The sequence below is a fragment of the Notamacropus eugenii genome, chromosome 5 (genome assembly GCF_028372415.1).
Source record: "Notamacropus eugenii isolate mMacEug1 chromosome 5, mMacEug1.pri_v2, whole genome shotgun sequence".
Taxonomy (NCBI): domain Eukaryota; kingdom Metazoa; phylum Chordata; class Mammalia; order Diprotodontia; family Macropodidae; genus Notamacropus; species Notamacropus eugenii.
This window is the reverse complement of record NC_092876.1, coordinates 376,645,991-376,653,365: the sequence shown is the minus strand read 5'-3', so window position 1 is coordinate 376,653,365 and position 7,375 is coordinate 376,645,991.

The window sequence follows — 7,375 nt, the reverse complement described above, 5'->3', positions numbered from 1 at the left end:
CTAACCTCAACCCTAGGGTCAGGGTAAGGATTAGGGTTACTGTTAAGGATAGAATTAGGGGTAGGGTTAGGTTTAGGGTTACGATTGAGGTTAGGATTAGGGTTAGGGTTAGGGTTAGGGTAAGGGTTAGGTTTAGGGTTAGGGTTAGGGTAAGTGTTAGGGTTAGGGTTAGTGTTAGGGTAGGGTTAGGGTTAGGGTTAAGGTCTGGGTTAGGAATGGGTTAGGTGTTAGGGGTCAGGTTAGGGGTAGAGTTCGGGTTAGGGTTAGGGTTAGGGTAAGAGTTAGGGTTAGGGTTAAGGATAGGGTGGGGGTAGGGTTAGGGTTAGGGTTTGGGTTGAGGTTAGGGTTATGGTTACGATTAGATTAACGTTAGGATTGGAGTTGAGGTTAGGGTTAGGGTTAGGGGTAGGGTTAGGGTAAGGATTAAGGTTAGGGTTGAGGTTAGTGTTAGTGGTAGGGTTAGGGTTAGTGTTAGAGTTAGGGTTAGGATTAGAGTTAGTGTTAAGGATAGGGTTAGGGGTAGGGTTAGGGTTAGGGTTAGAGTTTAGTGTTAGGGTTAGGTGTAGGGTTACGGTTAGGGTTATGGCTAGGGTTAGCTGTAGGGTTAGGGTTAGGGTTAAGGTTAGGGTTACGATTGGCATTGGGGTTAGGGTTAGGGTTAGGGGTAGGGTTAGGGTTTGGGTAACGCTTAGGGTTAGGGTTAGGGGTTGAGTTAGGATAAGGATTATGATTAGGGTTAAGGATAAAGTTAGGGATAGGGTTAGGGTTAGGGTTAAGGTTGAGGTTAGGGTTAGGGTTAGTGTTAGAGTTAGGGTTAGGATTAGAGTTAGTGTTAAGGATAGGGTTAGGGGTAGGGTTAGGGTTAGGGTTAGAGTTTAGTTTTAGGGTTAGGTGTAGGGTTACGGTTAGGGTTAGGGCTAGGGTTAGTTGTAGGGTTAGGGTTAGGGTTACGATTGGCATTGGGGTTAGTGTTAGGGTTAGGGGTAGGGTTAGGGATAAGGTTAGGGTTTGGGTAACGCTTAGGGTTAGGGTTACGGGTTGAGTTAGGATAAGGATTAGGATTAGGGTTAAAGATAAAGTTAGGGATAGGGTTAGGGTTAGGGTTAAGGTTGAGGTTAGGGTTAGGGTTAGGGTTGGGTTAGGGTTAGAGTAAGGATTCGGGTTAGGGTTATGGTTAGGGTTAGGGTTAGTGTTAGGGTAAGGCTTAGGGTTAGGGTTAGGGTTAGGGTAAGGTTTAGGGTTAGGGTTAAGGATTGTTTTAGGGGTAGGTTTAGGGTTAGGGTTAGTGTTGAGGTTAGGGTTAGGGTTAGGGTTACGGTCATGGTTAGGGTTAGGGTAAGGGGTAGGGTTAGGGTTAGGGTTAGGATAAGGATTAGGGTTAGGGTTAAGGATAAAGTTAGGAATAGGATTAGGGTTAGGGTTAAGGTTGATGTTAGGGTAAGGTTTAGGGTTGGGTTAGGGTTAGAGCAAGGATTAGGGTTACGGGTATGGTTAGGGTTAGGGTTAGGGTTAGGGTAAGGGTTAGGGTTAGGGTTAGGGTAAGGTTTAGGGTTAGGGTTAAGGATTGGGTTGGGTGTAGGTTTAGGGTTAGGGTTAGGGTTGAGGTTAGGGTTAGGGTTAGGGTTAAGGTTATGGTTAGGGGTAGGGTTAGGGTTAGGGTTAAGGATAGGGGTATGAGCAGGGTTAGGGTTAGGGTTAAGGTTGAGGTTAGGGTTAGGTTTAGGGATTGGGTTAGTATAAAGATTATGGTTAGGGTTAGGGTTAGTGTTAGGGTTAGGGTAAGGTTTAGGGTTAGGGTTAAGGATTGGGTTAGGGGTAGGGGTAGGGTTAGGGTTAAGGATAGGGTTAGGGTTTGGGTTAGGGTTAGGGTTAGGGTTCAGGTTAGGGTTAGGTTTAGGGTTAGGGTTAGGGTTAGGTTTAGGGTTAGGGTGAGTTTTAGGGTTAGGGTACGACTACGGATTAGGGTTAGGAATACGGATTAGGGTTAGGGTTGTATTTAGGGTTAAGGATAGGGTTAGGCTTAGGGCTAGGGTTAGAGTTCTGGTTGAGGTTATTGTTATTGGTGTGTTTAGGGTTAGGGTTATAGTTAGGGTTAGGGTTATGGTTAGAGTTAGGGTTAGGGTTAGGGTTAGTATTAGGGTTATGGTAAGGATTAGGGTTAGGGTTAAGCATAGGGTTAGGTGTAGCGGTAGGGTTAGTGTAAGGGTTAGGATTGGAGTTGGGGTTAGGGTTAGAGTTAGGGGTAGTTTTAGGGTTAGGGTTAAAGATAGGGTTAGAGGTAGGGTTAGGGATAGGGTTAGGTTTAGGGTAACAGTTAGGGTTAGGGTTAGGGTTAGCGTTAGGGTTAGTGTAAGGATTAGGTTTAGGGTTAAGGTCAGGGTGAGGCTTAGGGTTAGTGTTAGGGTTAGGGTAAGGATTAGGGTTAGGGTTAAGGATAGGTTTAGGGGTAGGGGTAAGGTTAGGGTTAGGGTTGAAGTTCCGGTTATGGTTAGTGTTAGGTTAGGGTTAGGATTTGAATTGGTGATAGGGTTAGTGTTAGGTTTAGGGTTAGGGTTAAGGTTAGGGTTAGGGTTTGGGTTAGGGTTACTGTTAGGGTTAGCGTTAGGGTTGGTGTTAGAGTGCATTTAGGGTTAGGGTTAGGGTTAGGTGTTGTGTGGCAGCAAAAATTGGAATAACACTGCTTCTAAAGTTCTGTGATGATAATCACAGTGAGGACAATTGAAAGGTGTGTGGTGAGTATGTACTGGTGTAAAACATATAACCAATGAGAAACTCTGAAGTAGAAGAGGAGTAAAGCATTTTATTACGACAGAAAGACAAGATGGGCTCATCTGTTGGACAAAGTGAAGGATACATTACAAGTGTATGCCACAGTCATCTTCTGTGGGTACCTTTTAATGTTGGGAGAAATCAAAGAAGAGCATGTTGAATGGAACCATTGTGGACTAGCTCTGCACAAGAACAGCAGGAGGTATAAGTGGTGATATGTATTTTTGGAGAGAACTCTTGAACTGATAGATCATATATCCATTTAAGTACTACTTGAGTATTGAATAAAAATAATAGGCTGAACTTGTAGATTCATTCCTGTTGGTGAGGAAACTTGTTCTACCTATGGTGGGCTGCAACTATCTTGAAAATCATGGCCTTTGAAAGTTTATAATGAATAATAATATTAAAGAAATAATATTTATTATTAATATTTGCAAAAATTAAAATCATTTCCAGGAACTGAGAGGCATTGAGGAAAAGATGCATATGTATCTAAAACAAAACATTTCTTTTAAAAATGGGCCGAAAAGTTCTCTGAGTTTCACTTTATCTTGAGGCACATAGCACAAGTCATGTGACCGAAACTCATGTTTTCTATTTATCTTTGAGAGGGATGCTGAGGCAAGGCTGAGAAATGACTTACATGCATAGATATACTGACCTATTTAGGATTCCCCCAGGATTTGTTCATGAGCTTGTTTGTTGTTGTTGTTTAGTTGTTTGAGTCGCATCTGACTCTTTGTGACCTCATTTGGGTTTTGTTTGTTTGTTTTTTTCTTGGGCAAAGATACTGGAATAGTTTGTCATTTTCTTCTCTAGCTCATTTTATGCATGAGGGAATTTCACCTCCTAATAATAATTTCACCTAACTAATAATGATGACCAAATACAAATGGTGACCACAAACTGCAGGAAACTGAAATTAGGATATTGGAAATGACCTTCATTGTGTGACATTTCAAAAGTTTGAGAGGCATAGTTTCTAGGTAATTTAATAATTTTATTCATAATGCTAGCATTTGAATAAAAGAAAATGTGTGGCAGTCTCAAATAGCAAAGTCAGTCATGGCAGCAGGCTCATATGCCCTTAGAAGATGGTGTTCCTGATGTTGCCAATCAATTCTCATTGGTTAACGATTAATGAGAGAATAAATATTATAATGAAGGGCTAAATCTATTCTAATGAACTTGATTATGTCATTCACTTCTAACTTACCCTCAACTTTGGGTAATCTAATAAAAAAATTTATCCCCCACCCAAGTCTGAGTAGAAGGGAGTTTCACCTTAGATTTGAAGTCTGATCTAGTTGAATGAAGTAGCAATATCCAGAATGAGGAGAATGTTAATCTCATCTTCTATCAGCCTTGTCCCTGAGAGACTGGACAAGGAAATAAGACATGGGGAGAAAAGCTGGGATCTCTCCAATTTTATTTTATTTTTTTTGTTTTTCTAAATTAATTTATTTAACTTTAAACATTCATTTCCACAAAATTTTGGGTTCCAAACTTTTTCCCCATTTCTCCCTTCCCCCACCCCAAAACGCCAAGCATTCTAATTGCCACTATTACCAATCTGCCCCCTCTTCTAACATCCCTCCCTTCCCTTATCCCTGTCTTCTCTTTTGTCCTGTAGGGCCAGATAACTTTCTATATCCCATTATCTGTATTCCTTATTTCCGAGTAGCAAGAACAGTACTCGACAGTTGTTCCTAAAACTTTGAGTTCCAACTTCTCTTCATCCATCCCTCCCCACCCATTCCCTTTGGGAAGGCAAGCAATTCAATATAGGCCATATCTGTGTAATTTTGCAAATGACTTCCATGACAGTCATGTTGTGTAAGACTAACTATATTTCCCTCCACCCTATCCTGCCCCCCATTGCTTCTATTCTCTCTTTTGATCCTGTCTCTCCACAAGAGTGATGACTTCAAATTGCTCCCTCCTCCCATTGCCCTCCCTTCCATCATCCCCTCCACCCTGCTTATCCCCTTCTCCCCCACTTTCCTGTATTGTAAGATGGGTTTTCATACCAAAATGAGTGTGCATTTTATTCTTTCCTTTAGTGGAATGTGATGAGAGTAAACTTCATGTTTTTCTCTCACCTCCTCTCTTTTTCCCTCCACTAAAAAGTCTTTTGCCTGCCTCTTTTATGAGAGATAATTTGCCCCATACCATTTCTGCCTTTCTTCTCCCAATATATTTCTCTCACCCCTTAATTTCATTTTTTTAAGATATGATCCCATCCTATTCCATTCACTCTGTGTTCTCTGTCTATCTCTCTGTGTGTGTGTAATCCCACCAACTACCCAGGTACTGAAAAGTTTCAAGAGTTACAAATATTGTCTTTCCATGTAGGAATGTAAACAGTTCAGCTTTAGTAAGTTCCTTATGACTTCTCCTTGTTGTTTACCTTTTCATGCTTCTCTCCATTCTTGTGTTTGAAAGTCAAATTTTCTTTTCAGCTCTGGTCTTTTCATCAAGAATGCTTGAAAGTCTTCAATTTCATTGAAAGACCATTTTTTCCCCTGAAGTATTATACTCAGTTTTCCTATGTAGGTGATTCTTGGTTTTAGTCCTAGTTCCTTTGACTTCTGGAATATTATATTCCACACCCTTCCATCCCTTAATGTAGAAGCTGCTAGATCTTGTATTATCCTGATTGTATTTCCACAATACTTGAATTGTTTCTTTCTAGCTGCTTGCAATATTTTCTCCTTGATCAGGGAACTCTGAAATTTGGCCACAATGTTCCCAGGAGTTTCTCTTTTTGGATCTCTTTCAGGCAGTGATTGGTGGATTCCTTGAATACTTATTATGCCTTCTGGTTCTAGAATCTCAGGGCAGTTTTCCTTGATAATTTCATGAAAGATGATGTCTAAGCCCTTCTTTTGATCATGGCTTTCAGGCAGTCCCATAATTTTTAAATTGTCTCTCCTGGATCTATTTTCCAGGTCAGTTGTTTTTCCAATGAGATATTTCACATTATCTTCCATTTGTTCATTCTTTTGGTTTTGTTTTGTGATTTCTTGGTTTCTCATAAATTCATTAGCCTCCATCTGTTCCATTCTAATTTTGAAAGAACTCTTCTCTTCAGTGAGCTTTTGAACTTCCTTTTCCATTTGGCTAGTTCTACTTTTTAAAGCATTCTTCTCCTCATTGGCTTTTGGAACCTCTTCTGCCAATTGAGTTAGCCTATTTTTCAAGGTATTATTTTCTTCAACATATTTTGGGTCTCCTTTAGCAAGGTGTTGACCTACTTTTCATGCTTTTCTTGCATCTCTCTCATTTCTCTTCCCAGTTTTTCCTCCACCTCTCTAACTTGATTTTCAAAATCCTTTTTGAGCTCTTCCATGGCCTGAGCCTATGGTATATTTATTTTGGATGTTTGAGATACAGATGCCTTGAACTCTATGTCTTTCTCTGATGGTGAGTATTGTTTTTCCTCATCAGAAAGGATGGGAGGAGATATCTGTTCACCAAGAAAGTAACCTTCTATAGTCTTATTTTTTTTCTCTTTTCTGGGCATTTTCCCAGCCAGTGACTTGACTTATGAGTTTCCTTTCCATACCCACCTCACCACCAGATCCACCCAGCTAGTGCTTGGGGGCTGAGATTCAAATGCTGCTTCCCAGCCTCAGGGCTTTTGTTGGGGGCGGGGCTGCTATTCAGTGTGAGATTAAGTTCAGGTGCTCAGGTGGGGGCAGGGCCACCCCACAGGGCTTAGTTCCCTCAGGGGGTTTACAGGAGACCTTCCACAATGGATCCAATCTCCTGCCTGCTTTGGGAGACCCTGTCTGCTGCTGCCTCTGCTGCTGCCTCCTGAGGGGGCCTGAGTTATGGACCCTTCTCGGCGAGCTGAGAAGACCCTCTCCCTGACCCTTGGCATCTGTGGGTGGAGGGACCTTTGCTGCTGCTAGAGATTCTGTCCCTGAAGCCTGCTGGGATCTGCTCCTCTTGGTGCTGCATGGCCAAGGCAAGGCTGAGGGTTCCGCTCCAGGTCTGGTGCACAACGGACCTTTTGGGTCAGTTTTTCAGGTCTCTCTGGAAGAGAAATCTCCTCCACTCTGTTGTTCTGTGGCTTCTGCTGCTCCAGAATTTGTTGGGAGTTCTTCTTTACCGGTATTTTATGGGCTGTGGGTTCAGAGCTAGCATATGTGTATCTTTCTACTCTGCTGTCTTGGCTCCTCTCCAATTTTAATAATTTGTAATTAATGTGAGAGAAAAAAATCATTTCTCCTGATTCATAGAATTCTTAAGCTATGAGATGAGGAAAAAACCTTCCAAGAGAAATACTCAAAGGTACCAAATGTCAAATAATTGGATATTGGAAGGAATAACTCATAGTATTTCTGATTGCAACCCATCTGCAGAAGCACTGATGGGCTATTCAAGGGGAAATGAATGGAATTATTCCAGACCTTTTTTTTAAGTATATTTTTTGTTTTCTTGTCACCTTTACTTATACATATGGATCTCCTTATTTCCTATATAGTAAGCCATCTCTTGTGATAAAAAAGAAAGGAAAAGAGCAGTTCAGCAAAGCTAACCAATACATTAGTGGTTCGGAGTATATTTATTGTTCCATATCCATTCTTTCCCATCT